The following is a 22,025-nucleotide window of genomic DNA, read 5'->3' as shown; positions in this document are numbered from 1 at the left end:
CCTCTGGGAACAAATATATTCTGGTGGTAGTGGATCATGCCACCAGGTACCCTGAAGCTATTCCCCTAAAGGCCACCAAAGCTCCAGTGGTGGCAAAAGCCCTCCTTGGTGTATTCATCAATGTTGGTTTCCCAAAGGAGGTGGTGTCAGAGAGAGGTACAAACTTCATGTCTGCATACCTAAAACACATGTGGAATGAGTGTGAAGTGAGCTACAGATTCACCACACCCCATCATCCACAAACCAATGGCCTGGTTGAGAGATTCACCCAGACATTGAAAGGCATGATCGGTGGGCTCCCTGAAAAATTCAGAAGGAGAATGGATATCCTACTTCCTTGCCATTAATCAAGCAGAGACAGACGAGAGCAGTTCTCCAGGGAGTCACAGGTGTGACTATTTTCCGCAGCAGATTGACTCTGCATCTCATATTGGATTTTTCCACACTGGTTTCACTACAGAAACGGATTGACGTTTAGTGCAGTAATTCAAGGCTCCCCATTTATCCTTGGCTTTGTCCAAACACACGACACCGTCCTCTGGATATAGGATTTTAATCCTGACTACATCAAGTACCATTGCCTGCCAGTACCCGCCCCTCCATAGGTGCCCGGCCGGCCCTATGTGAGTATTCTTGACTCCCCTCACTCCCACAGGTGTTCACCACACTAACTGTCAATCATCCACAGGTGTCCCTACATTGATAGGTCCTGATGAGACCCCACATTGTTAGCTGGGTCGAAACATTCTCGACAACTTGAAGCCACCTAATTCCCAGTCCCTACTATTATACTAGGAGACTGCTAACATTTATTGTGTATCCATCGAATGGTCGTTTCTGTAACAACATTGAAACCTTGTTTTCATATCACAAAAGTCACAATCGATACTCATAGGTTCCACCTTTTTTCACTTGGGACACTCAGCACTGAAAATTTATAACAAATGTGAATTTTCATATATAAAACCAGCTTGTTTCTCTACACACTCTGTGTTACATGTCCTTCTTTCTCTGACATTTCTGTACCCCCATTTAACTGTGATTGTGCTGAGATATATATTGTAATATTAACCATTAAGAGCCCACAGGAACCACTGTTCTTTTGTCTAAAATATCCTACTTCCATGCCTACTTTTTGCCTACAGGTGAGTGCCACAGAAGGGAGTGGGGTTTTCACCCTTTGAACTTATGTTTGGGCACCCTGTTAAAGGTCCCCTGAGTCTGGTAAGAGAAGATATGGAAAAACATCTTGAAGAACCAAAACAATATATAGTGGACTGTGTGCTTGGCCTTTATTCCAGGATAGCGGAGTACATGGAAAAAGCAAGCCAAAACTGTCAGTCCAGCCAAGAACTGTAAAATCAGAGGTATGACCAAAAGGCAGCTCTGGTAGGATTGAAGCCAGTGCAGAAGGTGTGGGTATTGGAGTCTGTGGCCCCTAGGGCCCTCCTAGACAAGTGGAGTTGGCCCTACCCTATCCTCAAAAGGGAATGGGAGGTCACCTATCTGGTAGACCTTGGCAGTTGCAAACATCCCAAAAGGATGATTGATACATGTTGTTGGAAAGTAGGATCTGCTTTCATGGTTACCCCCACTTTTTGCTGGTGTCAGTATGTTTTTTTGACTAGTGTGACTGGGATTCTGCTAATCTGGACCTCAGTCACTGTGCTTCCTCCCTAAATTTGACTATGGTAAGTACTTTTGTATCTCCACGATTGGCTACTGGGGTACCTTTATAGATCTCTACTATATGGTACTAAGGTAACCAGGGCATAGGCACACCAGGGTTCTCCGAGGGGCTGCAGCATGTATTGTGCCACCACTGAGAGACCACTCAACCTGTTACTACAGGCCTGCCATTGCAGCCTGTGTAATCTGGTGCTAGCACCCCTTACAACAGATATAAGTTTTCTTATATCTGAGGTCACTAGACTTAAAACCTATAAGTCACCCCTAGGACAGGTTTTTTAATCCTGAAGGCAGGGTGCTGGGTTATAAGTGTGTGGGTAACCCTGCATGAGCAGGACACCCTTACAAACCCTGGAGTAAATTCTTCATGCTTTGTAAGATGCTGCAACCCAGATCTGGGGTGAGTGTCTGAAAAGTTTCAGCGCTCTGTCCGTCATCCCCTTTGGTATCGCTTTGTTCGCCCTAAGTTGGCAGGCTATGCCCAGACGTGGGTCCATTGCTCACTTTGCCACTGCATTCAAGCTAGCCTGACTGAAGAGGGGTGTTACCCCAAAATCGGTCCCAGGATGCTTGTTTCCAGTCCAGGGAAGACATGACTTGGCAGTTCGGGCTGGACCGTTACCACGAGGCACAGGGCCAAGACTGATTTGCTATAGCTGTGTCTGAGCTGGGGTGGCGAAGTGAGCTAAAGAATGATGATGGATTCAACCCAGATCTGTGACTGGGGGTGAGATTCTGAAAAGTTTCAGCGCTCCGTCCATCATCTCCTAGCAATTGCTTTGTAAGTGCGGTCAGCCATTTTGATATATATAGTGGCCATCCGTCAGTACACGATGGCTAAATATACAGTGGCTGTCCTGAGGCTGGTATGTTTGATATCAAATATGTTGGAATCATACCCCAACACCGTTAACGGTGTTGGGGGTATGATTCCATGCACTGAGGGGCTCCTACAGGAAGCCCTCAGTACTCACAGTAACAGCCTTTCAGGGTCTGCTAGCAAGCTAGTGCTGCTGCCGACCACAGACACGATTCTACATGCGTGCTGCTGAGCTGAGCTTGAACAGGGGAAGGAAGAATAATAGATTTTCTGTCACAGGGAGGTGTGACCACTTCCAAGACAGGACTTAGTGTATTGGGCTGGGGTGGGGGCGATTGCCTGTGCCACCAGACTGCTTTGAAAGGCACATTTGGTGCTCTCCTTGCATACGCCAGTTCATGGAGCCCTTGGCTCCTGCTCTGGTGTGAAACTGGACAAATACATGGGAGTATCCTCACCTCTGTCCAGTCTGGAGGGACCCATGAGTTGTCCTAACCCCTTTCTTGGGATATAAAAGGGTTTACCTGTGGGTGGTTCCCCAGATTCATCATGGGACAAGACTCAAGCATGAAACCACATCACTGTTCGACCATCTGGACACTTGGACTTCGCCTGGAACCGAGACTGGATCAAGGAAGACTCCTCCTGCTCCTGGTCTCGCTGTTCTGCAAGTCTTCTTCGTCATCGGTGCTTCTTCCAGGATCTTCAACAGACTTGTGGGCATCAAGGACACCCGAAGTAATCTCCTTTGGAGTGAAAGAGTCACTCCCTTGCCTCTGCATGCACGGCAACAAAGCTGACCAGTCTGCTGCTCCTGATGTCCCACGGACTCCGAAAGGCTCAGCAACACAGGTGGTGGTTCTGTACCCCCCTTGAGGCCTGACCTGTCCTCTCAGCAAATTTGAGGCCAATATTCCTCGTCAGAACTGCTGGGACCAGATACAGTGCACCGTATTGACTTGCCATTGCCAAGGCTTGTTGGCTGTGCACTCCAGAGATCTTTGGGCTACAAGAAGATACAACCTCAGTATCTCTTCCTACCATGAACTTTGTCCTCACTCCATCCTCTGCACCGTGGGCCTTCATCTTTGGCGAGCTGCTCGATGTCCTCTTGCGACTCCTGAGCCTTTGGCCTGTGGGTCCCCTCGAGGGGCTTTTACTTCAGTGGGCTCCCCTGCTTGCTCAGGGTCTTCTTGGTCTCCCCTGCACCTGGTGAGTCCCTTGGACCTTGCTGGTCCCAATGTTGCTCCTTCATCATTTCCCATGCCTGTTGCAGCTGCCAAGGTTTGTTGGTGCTCCCGCTGAATACCGGCTCCCTGGCTCACGATTTCTGATGTGGGACAGCTTGTGTGCAGCCCCTAGTCTTTCTCAGCATTGCCTGGTCCTCACAGCTGCAGCAGCAAATCACCTTCATCACTCCTGCATCTCCCGACATCGGTGGGCATTGCTCTTCCGTGACTCCAGGGCACCTCCGAGTGACAGACTGCTTGCAAGTTGTTCTCTTCAAGGATCCACCCTTGGATTCCGCCAGACTCTTGCACAGTCTTCTCCAGCTGCAGCTTTACCGAAGTTCTCCAATGTGATCTATGGCGATTTCCGACGTCACTTCGCACTTTTGCACCAGGCTTCCCTGGTGTAGGTATCCTGGTTCCTGGTGTTTTGATGGGTGGGGTGACTCTTCAACCTTCTGTCTTCCAGGTGGTTTCTTTAGGATCCACTTGGAAGGGTCCTCCTTCTTCAAAACTACAACCGCGACTTTCCCATTGACTTCTATTCAGTACACAGCTGTATTTCCACTCAGCACACAGCCTCCGCGGATTCCTGGGTACTTACCTTGGGTGGTTCCTTGTGTCTCCAGCACTTCTGAGTCTCCTGGTCCAAGTCCCGACTTTGGTCGCAGTTCGCACTCCACTTTCTTACTATATGGTTTGGTGTCCCTCTAGAGACCACTGTGTATTGTGCTTACTTACCTCTTGCAATTAAAGCACTGTTGTGTATTTGTGTTTATATCTCTGGGCAGGAGATATACCAATGAGTTAGTGAGTGTTGTGTATAAATAGACATATTTTTATAACTACACTGTTTGGTTCTTTTTCGTTCAACCTACACTACATGATTCGATCTGGTAAAACAAGCTGCTTAACACTGCTTCTGGGTAACCACTTAGAGAGCTTTCTAAGGTTGTCTAAGACCACTAAAATCACCATAAGGGTTGTCTGGCTAAGTGCAAGTTACTTCACTTAAATAAGTATGCACCATATACTAAGCCAGCTTCCTACATTGGTGTGCAGCGGTTGGGATTTAAGCCTGCACTGTTTTACCAGCTAATCTACGTGTGGTTGGATGAAAAACCTTCACTAGCATTAGGCACATATAAATACTTTTTGGATTGTTAGTTGAGGGTCTAACACAACCCTTTCTACAATACTTTTTAAGTTTAGTTTTCACTGGGGTGGGTAGGTAGGTGCAACACCACACTATGCCTAGTCTACCATGTCTTTAGTTTGAGAAGCCAGTGGGTTACAATCTTCTAGATACAGTGGTCATAAGTTTCAGGAACTTAGGACCCTGGCTGCATCAAGACATGTAACAACCCTAACACTCAGCAACTCTTAGAGGTACTGCTGCAAGATGACCTCCAGAAAGCTCAGAGGTCAGAAAGGCAGAAGAATGTGGGTGGGGTAGCTCCAGAAGATAGGTTGGGGTGATTCACCCCAGTGACACTAACTCTGAGCATGACCAGGAAGAATTTGATGTCTCCACACCGGTGAACTCTGATCCCCGAGGGAATAGTACAGAGGTAGGTCCCCGTTTATTACTCCTAGGAGGGTGCAGGGAATGCACTCTCCCAGGAGGGTACTCATTCAAATGCCGCTAATAATTCCATAGAGACCTCCGACTCTAGTCAGAGGGAGGACTCCTTAGAAAAGGAATACCACCTGCTTCAGCTGAGAGAGCCAAGCTCAGAATTAAGCAAGAGCAGCTGGCCCTTTCTAAGGAAACCTTGGAAGTACAGAGGGCTAGGAAGAACTGGGATTAGAGTCCCATGGTGGCAGCACTAGTGTTCCTCCCATCAGGGAACAATTCAATGCTAGGAACTTGAGCAGGATAGTCCCTCCTTACCAGACAGGGGATGATATCCATAAATGGATCACTGCTTTAGAGAGGGCCTGTAAAGTACAGAAGGTCCCCCAAGGGCAGTGGGCAGCTATCCTGTGGCTCTCCTTTGCTAGCAAAGGCAGAGACAAACTTCTCACTGCCACAGAGGAAAATGCTGACAACTATGCAGTCTTTAAGGATGCCCTCATTGATGGGTTTGGTTTAACTACTGAGCATTACAGGGTTAAATTCAGAGACACACAGAAGACACACAGCCAAGACAGAGTTGACTTTGTAGACTGTGTTATTAAGGCTCTGGAAGACTAGCTTCATGGAAGTAATATGCTAACTACAAGGGATTGTACAATTCATTGAGGAGGGAGCACATATTAAATAACTGTCCAAATCAGCTGCTGCACCAGTACCTGGTGGACTCTGATCTGACCTCTCTCCAAGAATTGGGAAAGAAGGTAGACAAATGGGTCTGAACCAGGGTGAAGCAGAAAAACAATGTTGGTGGAGGTGACCAGAAGAAGCCAGATTCTTCTAAGGCCCAAGAGAAGGCCAGGGAGAAAGATAAAGGCAAAAAAGATTCTTCACAAGGTTCCCAAAAATCTTCCTCTGGGGGTGGGTCCCAAAACTCCTCTTCCTCTGGCAAGAGACCTTGATGTTACCCGTGTAAGGAGAAAGGCCACTGAGCAAGGAATGCCAATTGCTCTAAAGCCACCACCAAAGAACCTACTCCTACTGCCCTAAAACAACCAGTGCCCCTAGCACCAGTACAAGTAGAAGTAGTGCCCTCAAGGGATTAGTAGGGTCACCCTTGGGTTCTGAAGTGGGTTCTGGCCTAGTCAGAACTCACACTTCGGTTGTCCTTGTCTGTGACAGTGGCATGGAACTTGCCACTTTACTTGTAAGTCCGACTAACTTGGGCAAGTACAGACTGAAGCCTGTGATTAATGGCTAAGAAGATGTGGCGTACATGGACACAGGGGCCAGTGTTACTATGGTGACAGAAAAACTTGACTCTCCTGACCAAATCATACTTGGTCAACTTTACCAAGTGACCAATGCAAGTAATATCAGGACTGATCATTCCTTGGCAATTGTGAATCTCAGCTGGGGAGAGGTAACTGGCCCTAAAAGAGTTGTGGTTTCTCCAGACCTACCTGTGGACTGTCTGTTGCGAAATGATTTAGAAACATCAGCCTCCTCTGAAGTGGAGTTTAGGACACATGCAGAGATGATGGAAATCTCTGCCAGTGAATTTGCTGTTAAGGGCTCGGGCCAAACCAATTAGGCATGGAGGGAGCTCTGGATCCTGGAAACATTGACCATCTAGCTCCTAAGAGAAAGAGCAGGAAGGGTAAGGAATTACTCTCCTCCAAGACTTCCAGTGAGGCTCAGTCTCCTGAGGGAGATGGTCCTAGCCCCTGTGAAGGAACTGTCCTACAGGAACTTGGGGCTGAGACAGCAGGGTTCTTGGGGGCAGGGGCCTTTCCAGGGCAGACTTGAGTCTGGACCAGAAATCCTGCGCCTCTCTTGAACAGCTAGACAGCAAGCTGCTGCTGAGGTCCCATAGGATCTATTGGGAAGATGGGCTTCTGTTTTCAGAATGTAGAGACCACAAGACTGGTGCCACCAGGAGATTGGTTATACCTCAGAAGTTCAGTGGTTTCTTTCTCTCCCTGGCATATGACAGTCTTCTTGCAGGACATTGTGGGCAAAGCAAGACTTGGGACAGGCTTGTCCCTCATTTTCACCGGCCCCACATGTCTGAAGACACCAAGGAGTTTTTTTTCCTCCTGTGTCACTTACCAAGCCAGTGGTAAGTCAGGTGGCACTACAAAGGCCCCATTAATTCCACTCCCAGTGGATGGGGTTCTCTTTGAGAGGGTAGGGATAGACATTGTTGGTTCCTTAAACCTTGCAACTGCATCTGGACAGTTACATCCTAGTGGTGGTGGACCATGCCACCAGGTATCCAGAATCTATTCCACTTAGGACCACAACAGCTCCTGTGGTGGCTATGGCCCTTCTGAGTCTCTTTTCCAGAGTGGAGTTTCCTTAGCACCACTTACAACAGATATACGTTTTCTTATATCTAAGGTCACTACATTTGAAATCTATAAGCCCCCCCTAAGGCAGGCCTTTCAATCCTGAAGTTAGGGTGCTGAGTTGTAAGTGTGTGGGTGCCCTTTCATGAGCAGGACACTCCTACAAACCCTGGAGTTGATTCTCCATGCTTTGTAAGTGCGGTCAGCCATTTTGATACATGTAGTGGCCATCCATCATTATGCGATGGCTATCTATATAGTGGCTGTGCGGAACTTGCCATGTTTGGGATCAAACATGTTGTAATGATATCTCAACACCATTACAGGTGTTGGAGGTATGATTTCATGCATTAGAGGTGGCTCCTCTGGGAAGCTTCCAGTACTCCCGGTAACAGCCTTTCAGAGTCTGCTAGCAAGCTAGTGCTGCTGCCGACCACAGACACGATTCTGCCCTCCTACTGGTGATCTGAGCTCGAGCAAAGAAAGGTAGAACAATAGGTTTCCTGTCACAGCGAGGTGCGACCACCTCCCAGACAGGACTTAGTGTATTGGGCTGGATTGGGGGCGCTTGCCAGCGATACCAGACTGTTTTGAAGGGCACATTTGGTACCCTCCTTGCATACTCCAGTTTGAGCCAGTTCAGTGAGCCCTTGGCTCCTGGTCTGGTGCAAAACTAGACAAAGGAAATGGGAGCAGCCTCCCCTCTGTCCAGATCCTCTTCTGGGTGGCACCCCTGAGTCGTCCTAACCCCTTTCTTTGGGTATAAAAGAGCTCAGCTCTCGGTGGGTGCTCAGATTCGTCATGGGAAATGACTAAAGCCTGAATCCACATCGCTCTTCGACCGTCTGGAAACATAGACTTCGCTGAACTTCACCTGGAATCGAGACTGCATCAAGGAAGACTCCTGCTGCTCCTATTCTTGCTGTTCTTCAAGTCTTTTTCATAGTCTGTGCCTATGCTTCTTCCAGGATCTTCAACAGATCTGTGGGCATCACGGACACCCAAAGTAATCTTCCTTGCCTGCATCTACGGCCACCGCGACGAAGCTGACCGGTCTGCTTCTCCTGAGTCCTACAGACTTTGAAAGGCTCAGCAACACAGGTGGTGGTTCTGCAACTCGCTCGAGGTCTGTCCTGTCCTCTCAGCAAGTTTGAGGCCAGTATCCCTTCTCAGAACTGCTGGGACCGAAACCCTGTGCACTGCATTGACTTACAATTGTCAGATCTACTTGGCTCTGCACTCCAGAGATCTTCAGGCTACAAGAATGTCCAGCCTCCAGTATCTCTTACTGCCAAGACCTTCGTCCTCACCACATCCTCTGCACCGTGGGCCTTCATCTTTGGTGAACTGCTCGAAGTCCTCTTGCGACTGCTGAGCCTTTGGCCTGTGGGTCCTCTTGAGGGTCTTGCCTTACTTCAGTTCCCTCCTTTGTTTGCTCAGAGCCTCCTCTGACTCTCCTGCACTTGGTGAGTCCCTTGGACCTTGCAGGTCCCAACGTTGCTCCTTTATCGTTTTCCATGCCTGTTGCAGCTGCCAAAGGTTGTTGGTGCTCCTGCCACTACATCGAACCCCTGGTTTTCAACTTCTGACGTGGGGCAGCTAGTGCATAGCTCCTAGTCTTCCTCAACATCGCCTGGTCCTCACAGCTGCAGCGACAAGGTCACCACCATCACTCCTACATTTCCCGACATCGGTGGGCATTGCTGTTCCGGGCCTCCTGATTAGCTCGGAGTGGCATAGACTCTGTCCCCTCTGCTTGCAGGTTCTTCTTTTCAAGAATCCATCCTTGTATTCCACCTGAATCTTGCACAGTCATCGCCAGTGACATCTTCACTGAAGTCCTCCATTGTGGTTCATGGCGGTTTCCGACGTCACTTCGCATCTATGCACCCTGCTTCCCTGGTGAAGGTTTCCTGGTTCCTGGGGTATCCACGGGTGGGGTGACTCTCCAACCTTCTGTCTTCCACAGGTTTTTCCACGGTCCACTGGGAAGGGTCCGTCTTCAAAACTGCAACCGCAACTTTCCCGTTGACTTCTATTGAGTACGCGGCTGTGTTTCCACTCGGCACACAGCCTTCTTTGAGTTCCTGGGTACTTATCTTGGGTGGTTCCTTGTGTCCCCAGCTCTTCAAAGTCTTCTGGTCCAAATCCCGACTTCGGTCGCAGTTTGCATTCCACTTTCTTAGTGTATGGTTTGGTCTTCCCCTGGAGATCACAGTGTATTGTGCATACTTACCTCTAGCATTTGAAGTATTGTTGTGTATTTGTGTTTATATCTACGGGTTGGAGATATGCCAATGTATAAGTAAGAGTTGTGTTATAAATAGACATATTTTGATATATACACTGTGTGGTTCTTTTTCGTTTAACCTACACTACATGATTAGATCTGGTAAAACAAGCTGCTTAACACTCCTTCTGGATAAACCTGAAGGATGCTCTCCAGAGCTACCACTAAGAGAGAAGGTTGTCTAAGATCACTAAAATCACAATAAGGGTTGTCTGGATTAGTGCAAGGTGAATCACTTAAATAAGTGTGCACCATATACTAAGCCAGCCTCCTACACATGTCAACCGCCTGAAGCCCCAATATGACAGAGTTGACATGACCATGCTCATGACATGAACAGGAAAATGAGAGTGAACCTCTCCCTGATCTCCTCTCCAGCAATCCCCAAGATGGGTGTGTCGATGGAGTGGTCTTTTCAGACATCCTCATTGACCACAGCAAGCTGACTGCAGGCAGGTCCTAAGTCAGTACACTGAGCTCTTCTCTCTGACCTCTGGTCAGACTAGCTTATGTACCCCTTATGTGGACACTGGTGACAGCCTACCGGTCAAAAACAAACTTTACTGGCAGTCTGATAATGTCAGAGAGAGCATCCAAGCTGAAGTCAGCAAAATGCTGGAAATGGGTGTCATTGAAACCTCAGAGAGTCCCTGGGCCAGCCTAGCTGTGTTAGTCCCCTAACCCCACTCCAAGGAGAAAAGAAAGAAATTAGGTTTTGTGTGGACTATAGGGGCCTCAATGCTGTGACAAAAACGGATGCACAACCTAGAGCAGATGAACTAAATGACAGGTTAGGGGCAGCCAAATATCTCAGTAACTTCGATCTCACATATGGTTACTGACAGATAGGTCTGACCCCGGAGCAAAAGAAAAATCAGCGTTCTCCACACCAAATGGACACTTTCAGTTTACTGTGATGTCTTTTGGATTAAAAAAATGCCCCTGACACATATGAATTGTTGGTGAACAAAGTCCTTGCTGGACTGGGATGCATTAGCGCAGCTTATCCCTACAATATGGGTAAAGGGATATGTTCATGACATTAACCCCTTCGACGCTTATGACGGAACGGTTCCGTCATGCACGTCGGTTGGGCTGTGCTTATGACGGAACCGTTCCGTCATGGCCCCGCCCGCGCTCAGAACCTTCAGCACTGCGCGGAAATCCGCGCAGCGCTGAAGGGGTTAAACGTGGTCCAGTTCCACTGGTCCATATAGTTAGGCTTATGCTATTAAGAGTTTGGGATGATCTTAAAGTTTTGTTGGACAATCTGTGTGCTGAGGGCATAATTGAACCAACAAACTTGTCTGAATGAGTGCTACCTATTGTATTAGCAGGCAAACACTCAGGAGATCTACGTTTGTGTCTTTACTTACATAAGAATATTGTACTGTTATTAACCCATTCCATTAGAATATTGATTGTTGCGCACTTTTCTGTTTTTGATCGAATTTGGTGGTAATCTTATTTTTTCTCAATACTACTACATATGTAACGTGCAGGTCAGGAATGAGGTTGCCTACCTCATGTGAACTACTAACTGAATCGCAAGTGTAAAAGAGCAATTGACCCTGGCCGCACAGCTTAAATAAGGCATTCCAACAATATTATACAATTTAAACCACTGCTATAGGCTTATATGTACTTTTCACAAATACACTCTTACCATGGCTGTTGCGCTGGTGTGCCATGGACATAACCGTCACGTCCAAGGGACACCAACACCGAATCCCTTTGCTGTTTTCAGCAGAGGGATTTCAGTTTTTGGTTTTTATTGGCCTCGGGAGGTGGGGAAGAGCTTTCCCAGCCTCCAAGGTATTTTGATTTCTCATATGTAAGGGCGATCTTGCGCACAGTTTTTCTGCCCCCCAGGGGTGCAGACCGGGGATAATCCCCCCCGGGGGGGGGCAGAAATCCCACTAGGCTCCAGGGATGGTCTTTGTTTTTTTTACAAAAGGGATATTTTTTCTGCCTCCCAGGGGGCAGATGGGGGTTAAAGCACACTAGACCCCAGGGATTCATTTATCTCTTTTTTTTTTTACTTAGGGGTGGGGGCTGCCCTAAAAGAGCATTATAATGCCCTAACCGCTCAAAAATTGGCACAGTCTTTCTGCCCCTCCTGGGGTGCAGATGGGGGATATAGCCCCCGATCTGCCCCTCCACCCGGGGGGAGCAAACCCACTAGCCACCAAGGATGATTTTCTTTTTTTTTGTTTTTACAAAAGAGGGGTGAGGGCTGCCCACAATGGACATGCCAATTCCCCCACTATCAACAGAAAAAGGGACAGTCTTTCTGCCCCCCCAGGAGGCAGTTGGGGGTTAATACCCCCCATCTGCCCCCCAGGGGGCAAAAAACCCACTAGACACCAAGGATTCTTTTTCTCTGAAAATGTAGGGGTGAAGGGGTAGAGGCTGCTCCCAAAAACTAGCAGTCTTTCTGCCCCCGGGGGGGCGAAAGCATACTAAGCACCAGAGATATTTTCATGGGCATGTCGGGGAGCAGCCCCTTAGGCAAGGGTTGCTCCCCTTTTTTGTGTGAATACATTTTGGCTGCCCCCAAGGGGGAAGAAAACCACTAGAAGAGAGAGAGAGAGAGAGAGAGAGAGTGTGAGTGTGTGTGTGTGTATGAGAGAGAGAGAGAGAGACAGAGACAGAGACAGAGACAGAGACCGAGAGAGAGAGAGAGAGAGAGCTTGGCTGATGGTCTGTGTTTACTAGCGTTTGGCTGGCTGTGTGAACCTGCATTTTGCTGGCAGTGTTTGTGGACTTGTGCTTAGCTGGCAGTGTGTGTGGACTAGCCCTTGGCTGGCAGTGTGCCTGGACTGTTGCTTGGCTAGCGGTCTGTGTGGATGGCTCATGTCTGGCGGTGTGCGTGGACAGTCGCTTCACTGGCGATGTGCTTGGATGGTGCTTGGCTGATGGTGTGTGTGGATGGCACTTGGCTGGTGGTATGTATTGATGGCGCTTGGCTGGCAGTGTAGCTTGCGTAGATCTTCCAGCGTTTTGGTACCCAGAATACCCTGCAAACATCAAATTTAGCTAATAATTCACACTTTCCTCACATTTCAGTGTGGAAACTTTGTCAGATCACTGCACCTGCACACATTTCTCACCACCCAGCGTTTCCCCCGGTCTCCTGAAAAAAATGATACCTCACTTGTGTGGGTGCCCAAAGCAAAGAACCTAAAAACTTATAAAATGAAAAACTGAGGGGGAACCAAAGTGGGTCTAAAAGGGCAGGTTTTTTTCATACGTTTTTAGGCTGACACTGCCTTGGGCACCCACATGAGTGAGGTATTATTGTTATCGAGAGATTGAGGGGAATGCTGGGTTGTGGGAAATTTATGCAGGCTTGGTGATCTCACAACCTTCCCAAATTGGAGGAAAATTTGACTTTTTAGCTAAATTCGAGGTTGGCAGTGATTTTGGGTAAGAAAACGTTGAGGGATCCACACAAGCCATACAGCGCTGGACTCCCCTGGGTTTTAGTTTTCAGAAATGTCTGGGTTTGGTACGTTTCTCTAGATAGGCACCGAGCCACGGCCCAAACAACACAGGTGCCCCCTGTTTATGACAAAACGCTACTAGTTTCTTGAGTGGTCTGTGGGAGTGGGTGTGGGATCCAGTTCTGCTGGCCACCAGGAGTCGTTCAATGGGGAGGTGTTGCTCCCGAAGATGAGTATCTCTGTTTTGTTTATGTTGAGTTTGAGACATATGTTTTGCATCCAGCTGGCTACACTGGTCATGCACCTGTGGTAATTGGCTTTGGTGTTAGTGGGGTTTGAGGACAGAGAGAGGATGAGCCGAGTGTCGTCAGCGTATGATATGATGTTCATACCACAGGATTTGACACTAGCAAGAGCATACTGGGAGTACCCTCTGCCAAATCTCTTGGGACAACCCAACCTCCCATACCTGGGTATGATGTATCAGGAAGTTTCTCTGGTGTAGAGCAGGCTATCGTCCTTTACAGGATGAAGGTTAGAGTCAGCAGGGCTGCATCTCAGTCACAGTGCACATCATTCCTGGATAATAAGAGCAGAAGTGCTCCTCTACCGAAATGTGGCACAGAGGCAGCATGTATAATAAAAGTGCTGTTCCAATCACACTGTGTCACAGGAGCAGAGCTGATGGGATTGTTTGCCTTGAGACTCAGAACTGTCTCCAACCGGATAACTAAATGCAAGGGCATCATGTTCAATGTGGCTAACTTTGGACAGAGTGTACAGGCAACCCTGATAATATGCCTAATAGGAATGCACTTCATGCAGTATAATTTCTAAGTATGTTATCGTGTAAGTGCAAAGCATGTAAAAAGTCAACATTAGAAAAAGATGTTAAGTTAAAATGTGTAGTTTAAAATGGAGACTTTAGAGCTGGCACAGTTGAATCTTACAACACCCACTCCTTGGCCGGAATGAGATTCTTGCTCAACTTAAAAGCTTAAAATATAAACATATTGGTTACAAAATATACTTTAATAACAAAAGTCATTAAAAGCAATAATGCAATACAAAATGCAAAAAGCACACAATTAATATAAATGGATAAAAGGTTAATTTGAAATAAAAACAAGAGGCCGAATTAAAAAATCTAGGACGCTCCCAAAATGTTTTCTATTTTCAGAGACTCAAAAGGATCCAGGAAGGAACCCACATTCACAGACGATGTTCCCACAGTGTCCCGTACTGCAAGTTCCAAAGAACAAGCATGGTCATATCCAGTCAAATCAGCAGATGCTGATGGTGTGCGAGCCAGCACTGTCACCCCAGTGGAGGAGCCAGAATCCAGGAATGGATCATAGTTGAAATCCTGTAGCAATGGTAGTTTCTTAGGACACAACTGAAGATGAGCTCTCAATGGACGCACATGCAGATCCATATCTGTAGATTGAATCAGTTGCATCACAAGACTTAGATCCAGTGCACAACATGCAGCAGAACACGCGCTGTAGGCAGTGTAACCATATAAGTCTAAAGGACAAAGACCAGTTGTCATTTAGTTCCTGAAGTAAAGACACTCCAAAGTACTGTATCCTGTGTTCATGAGACAGTAGGACATGTGTTAGTTCCATCACCATTCGGTTTCGAGGTGGAACACCCATTGCAGAAGAGCAAAAATAGGGCCAATTTCAACAAGTAGGAATAACATTAATGGTATGCCTCCAAATACGTCTGGGAACCAAAAAGTGTATAAAGGATGGAATCACTCTGAATACAGTCTGGAACATGCTGACGAAGTCAGACCCAATCGCTTAAAAAAAAAAAGTGTACCACTCCCATGGTAGTTGAAGCATTAAATATGTGGTGCACAAGTTTACCAAAATGCTATAGCAGGTTTGTGCATAGTAGTGCTTGTATTTCAGAGGAAGAGCTTGCAACTTGCAGAGCTAATGTTTCTCCAGCAGATGTTAGCACAATGTTCTTGTGAACCACTAAGGCGTTCAGTTAACTTATCAAATGTAACATTAAAAATTGGAATCAAAGCCATGTAGTAGTTTCCATGACTGTGTGTGTAGGTGGGAACAATACCTTGTTCCAACAGGTCACGATCCTAGAAACCGTCATCACATGTGGTACTCCTGGTATCATGGAGTGGAAACGCTATATTGATGATATTTTCATCATTTGGAGAGGCGACTTTTCCACACTTACCGTGTTCCATGCTTGGCTGAATATTCAGAATAGTTTTCTCAACTTTACGATGCAGCAAATTGAGTATTTCTTTTCTAGACCTCCGTATTTTTGCAACTATGAGGGGCCTGGAGAGTGAACTGTACACTAAACCTATGGCCAGAAATTCACTCTTGTCGTATGACAGTTTCCATCCCAAGGCTCTGCGGGCAGGTCTACCGTTTGGCCAATTCTTGAGGTTAAGGCGTAACTGTTCTACTACAGAGAACTTTATGAAACATGCTGATGTATTGTCACGGAATCTTCGAGCCAGACAGTATCCTTCTAAACTCATACGACAATCTTACAAAAGGGCTTCTAATAACGATCGTGAAGCCCTTCTGGAACCTGCTTAATCTAAAACATCGTTGGACAGACTAACTTTTGTCAATACTTTTAGCACCCAATCGAATCATATCCAAAAGATTGTGCGTAAACATTGGCGCATTTTGAACATGGTGGATGTTAAACTTTCTCCTCCCCTGTTCTCTTTCAAGAGAAGCGCCAATCTACGTGACACTTTAGTCCACACACGACCCAAGAATGTGGCTGCGACCCCTGTGAACACCTTGTGGAACTTACCGCCTATACAGGGACACTTTGCTTGCGGCAACTGTGCAGTGTGTCCCCAAACAAAACATACCACCGAAATCGACATTGGTACTGCTAAACCATGGAGGCAAACAAGACACACCAATTGCATTAGTGATAAGGTAATTTATCTCATCACATGTCCATGCAAGAAAACATATGTTGGGATGACAACTAGAAAAGTCAAATGCAAAAACAACAATTGATGGACAGAATGCAGAACAATGTCATACATTCACCCCAGTACAGAGATCTGGGCCTAAATCCATCGTTTTTTTGCTCACCATGCCATTCCAGTTTGAACCCAGCCATATGCAAATCAGTCTTGACCCTGTGCCCCATGGGAACAGTCCAGCCCGAACTGCCAAGCCAGGTCCTCCCTGGACTGGAAACAAGCATCCTAGGACCGGTTTCGGGCTTTCAGCCCTCGTCAGCCAGGATAGCCTGATTCCAGTGGCATGGAGAGCAAGGGACTCACGTCTGAGCATACCCTTCCCACTCGGGTGACAAATGCAAAAACAACAATTGATGGACAGAATGCAGAACAATGTCATACATTCACCCCAGTACAGAGATCTGGGCCCGATAGCCAGAAACCGGTCCTAGGATGCTTGATTCCGGTCCAGGGAAGACATGGCTTGGCAGTTCGGGCTGGACTGTTCCCATGAGGCACAGGGTCAAGACTGATTTGCATATGGCCATGTCTAAACTGGGGTGGTGTAGTGGGCAAAAGAATGATGGATTTAACCCAGATCTCTTGACTGGGGGAGAATGTCTGCATTGTCAGCATTCCGTCCATCAATTGTTTGTTGTAACGCTTTTCGCCCTAAGTGGGATGGGTATTCCCAGACGTGGGACCCGTGCTCACTACGCCACTGGAGTCAAGCTATCCTGGCTGATGACGGCTGATAGCCAGAAACCGGTCCTAGAATGCTTGATTCCGGTCCAGGGAAGACATGGCTTGGCAGTTCGGGCTGGACTGTTCCCATGAGGCACAGGGTCAAGACTGATTTGCATATGGCCATGTCTAAACTGGGGTGGTGTAGTGGGCAAAAGAATGATGGATTTAACCCAGATCTCTTGACTGGGGGAGAATGTCTGCATTGTCAGCATTCCGTCCATCAATTGTTTGTTGTAACTAGAAAAGTCAAGCAGAGAATCATGGAACATAAAAGTACCATTAGATGTAAAAAACAATCTACTCGCTTGACCAATCATTTTTTGGAACTCAAACACAAACCTGAAGAAGTTTCCTGGACTATTCTTGAGCAACCTTTGATTCCCTCGCACGTCACTGATATATCAAATTTTTTATTCAAAAAAGAACAACGCTGGGTGTTTAGGCTGCATAGTGATGTGGATGGATTAAATGATGCCATTCCTTGGATCTCAGTGCGTTGAAACAAGATGTGTCCACTGTACTTTTTACTTGATTCGACTACTCTTTTACAGCTCTATTGAGTATTGTTCACTTTATATCAATGTTAGTGACTGTCCAGAACAGACTTATTCCACTGCCTCATATGGGCTATGATATTATTACTACCATTTTAGATCATTTGTCTAGGCATTTTATATCGGTTGCTATGAACATCACCTCTAATCTAGATCTTTCTTCCCTGAGAGACGCTCTGTTGTGGTTTCGTTGCCTGGCTCTACATATTCACTAATGTATAAGTCACTAGACAAACATCATTCTGATACATGGGATTGGAAATTTATCAGATGTCACTTAAATTTACGGTGTATCATTTTATCTATCTCATGATATTGCTAGACTTTCTGCTTGATTTGTATACTTGTTGACTTTTTTGCTGTGAGTTTGAAGCTATCATCACCAGTCGAAAGTGGTGTGTATTTTTTCAAGTATTTTTTCAAATTCTTTAATTTGTTTTGTTGACACGCCCGTATATTTTAGGACTCTGGTAGGTTTGGTCACGAATCCGGCTGCTTGATATGTATCGGACAGAGCCGATACTAAATTTCCCATCAGGCAAGGTACGTGGCCACGTACTAACATGTAATTTTCACGCGACGAGTCACTCATAGACGTCGCGGCGTTTGACGCATAAGCTTTTTTGATCATCATGAGCTTTATAAACAACGCGCTCGCTCCGGTCCGGTTACCGCTCGGAATACTCAGGAGGAACGTCCGGTGTAACGACGGACAGGTAAGGGTGCGAGCGCGCTACATTCTATGATGTAGAATCTTTAGAGTTCTAATCATTCGCTGCGGGGATGATTATTTTGGCCAGGTTTGCCATGTGTGTCTGCTGCAGAATAGGTAACTTGTAGCAAAGGTTTTTCACCGTCACCTGTTGAAGGAGAATAAACAACTATTGTAAGAAACCCCTCACCCACCTACCTGGTAGGTGGCATGCTTCATCATCGGGGCCCAACTGGATTGCCTAGTGCAACCCAGCTGTGCTACAACGCCTGATTTACAGCGGAGCAGGTTGTTAAGTGAAAGGAAAGTGACTTAGTATGTGACGTGCAACTATGTGTTAAAAATGTCTCTGAGAATGCCCTTTGACAACAATTATTTATTACAAGGGTCCCAGGACATGAGTAAAAATATAATCGGGATCTCTACTAAGGTTTGTTATTTGCCTTGGTATCCCTTATAAATGAGGTCTACTAGTTTCAGCCTTCAGATGGTTCTTGAGGCTTTCTTCAGGACCAAAAAATTAGTGAGTGGCCTAAAAATAGGAGAGGCCACATGTGATGTGAAATATCAGCACACACCCTAAAGTGTGCTGTGAGTGTAGTGGTTAGCGATCATTACTCACCAAAACCTTTGTTGGGAGTACCTGAAAATAAAAGGTTGATCAATACAGATAAATAGTTGTTTATTCGTGAATCTATTTCATTTAAATGCATGCTCCTGTATAATGTAGCAGGTGGTGACATGCATGTGAAGTAGTAGGCAGGCATGTCCACTAGAGAAAACTTGCGTGGCTACAATGTGCCCCAGTGTAGTGGGTATACGCAAGGAATCGTGTAAAATGTACAGGTAAGTGAAAAAAAGATTTGCGTAGCAAAATGGGGCACTTGGTGCTCATAAACGGTATCATCACTATCAATTGTGCACGTGTTTTTATGCACTTTAGCTCTAAATGTAAGGCATTTCTGCTTCATTGTGACGTATCGTGTCATTCACACAGACTAGAAAACATATTTGAGACATGCTAGTTGACGTTTATGTGACATAGATTATATTGTGGCGCGTCATATCGTGCTATGATAATCACGTGAAAACCGACTAGACACCAACAACACTTAGGACTGACAACATGGAAGACACAAAAATTGGGCTCACTGAAAAAATGAGGTCGTTATGCCTCTGGTATCCGATCGGTAGATAGCGTCCCCTCTGGTCCCTGTCAGAAAATGGAAGTAAAGTGGATCGGCAAATGATGTGAATTCATCTCGTTAATGCAGCATGAGTGGGCTGAGATGAAATTCAAAGTTAAATGAAAGCCGTAATAGTGCCTAGTCCTAACGATCATTGAGGGTAAACTGGTATAGGACTGGCCTGCAATTCAGGACTAAGGTGACGGCGAAAAACCTTTGCTACAAGTTACCTTCCCTAAGTACTTGTCCATCTTGTTTCTGAAAATTCATTGGGGAAAAGGACAAGTTACCTTGTTTTCCTCGCTCTCTTTTTGTTTACATCTGCTGCAGAATAGCCAGCAGCAGTACTTAACATGTGTGTTCTTCCGAGGTTGAGCCACGTATTCTTTAAATATGACTCTCCTCGAATTGATTCCTGACGAGTTCACCGGCTTGATGAGATTGATAGTTTTTTGTAAACATATAAGAGATAGCGCTGTGCTATATGTTTAGAATAACATTCTGTTTTAGAATTGGACACTGTCCACTACTTATGTTGTTCTACCTCCTTATGAAGGAAGAAGATTACAACTGACATGCCTGAGGCATTTTGCTTGGGCTTAGATCAAATCTAGTTGATGTACGCTGTATTGCCTATGTCAGCATTGCCGTTCAGTCTCTGCACATGGTGCCATTAGAAAGAACTCAGTCTGTGGTTCCTCAGAGACATTGGTTTGTTAGTTTTTTAGTTTTATTTTTTCTCTTTTCTCTATAGAGCGTTGCCTCACGCCCTGAGTTGTTACCAGGAGCGGTGGGCGGTATCCCCGATTTGGTGCGGGTAAGAAGGTTCATTTTAGATCTGTCGCATGACAATCATGTATTTATACAGTTGTTGTAGCTCCTGACTGGTTTTGATCCAACATTGTTTGTGATATTTGCTTTCTGTTTGCTTTCTCTGACAGGTGATCACTGATTCCTCCTGCAGTATCGTTTACCTATGAATACACAGGTACACCAGTTGGTTGTATCGTTCCTAGTCTTGTGATTAATTTATATTTGACTTATTCTTACTGCAGTAGTATCGTTGTATGGTCCTGAAGAAAGCCACGATTACACTTTTTTGATCACAGTTGGCTGAAACATGCAGACCGCTTTATGGTATTAGCGCACTCAGACGAGTATACGCTTCCATGGTTTTTAGGTTAACACCCTGAGATACTGAATACATTTATTTTCTCTGGGTAGTTAATTTTAAAATCACTGGTTATATGCACTGCACATTTTTCACATCGTACTCCGTCACACGATAGGTAGCTTCATTGTTTATTTGGAGATTTAGTCCTCCTGGTACACACTGAAAACATCCGCAAGCTCCTCCTATTGACACTAGCAAGGAGTTGTAGCTCCTTAACGGCACTAGGTGTGGTTAAGAGGAGGCTCCAGATGATGAAGCATGCCACTTCGGTGGGTGATGGGATTCCGTCCTCTTTTTGAGGACTTCTTTCATGAACATTTTGTTGGGTTATATTCAGTTTTTAGTTTTGCCTTTGTGAAGACCCGCGGACTCTTTGTTGATACACTCCCGGTATCATCCCACAACAACATTGGTATTTCAGGATCAAATAACTTCCCTTTGAAAGTAATACTGGCCGCATTAAGGCTGTTGTGGCGCGCCTTTCAGATAACATGCCACATTGGCCATGAAGGCATTGCACGCTATATGAAGTATCATCTCTTTACAAACTGATGAATGGCTAAACAAATTTTCACATTTGTTTCTGCTGAAAAAGAATTCAGTGTCTCCACACCTGTAATCAAAGGGTAAAACTCAGATTTGTGAACAAATGTCTCTCCTAACGCTTCATATATGCCTACTTGAAAGTGTTTCAAACAAGATGTAAAATGAAACGCTGATATTGGTAATTAAATAAATCCATGAATCAGCCACATGGCTGATGGTGTTTCAACTACTGCAAAGGGCAATTGATCTAAATGTTCCAAACTTACTGTGTAAGTTGCATCTTTTTGCAATTATTCTTTTTTGTGCATCTTAAATTATAAGGCAAAAACAAATCAGTCACATTCATATATTTCCATGGCAAACAATTTGATTTTAAAATCTGCAATGTCCAACGCAATTGCACAATCAATCTTAGCATTTCCGTCTGTATTTATCCATTTTTATTTTTTGGCCATCTCATTGGTATTCATCCATATTTAAATTGTGTTTTCAGACTAAATGGAGTTGTAAAATTGTATATTTCCACATGTATTTAACTGGAAAACAAGCACTCATACTTTGCTACCTATCACAATTTAGCAAATTAAGCAGCCAACTATAGGTAAACATAACAGCCACAGGTGAATATCAGCATCATAATACACATTTATGTTAACATATGACTGTATTTAGGGAACTCTGAACCTGTTTTACAAGTTCTAATGCTATCTGCTCAGCTGTTGTCCTGGAAAGC

Source organism: Triturus cristatus, chromosome 5_2 (assembly GCF_964204655.1).
Source record: "Triturus cristatus chromosome 5_2, aTriCri1.1, whole genome shotgun sequence".
Taxonomy (NCBI): Eukaryota; Metazoa; Chordata; class Amphibia; order Caudata; family Salamandridae; genus Triturus; species Triturus cristatus.
Note: the sequence above shows the minus strand (reverse complement) of the source record.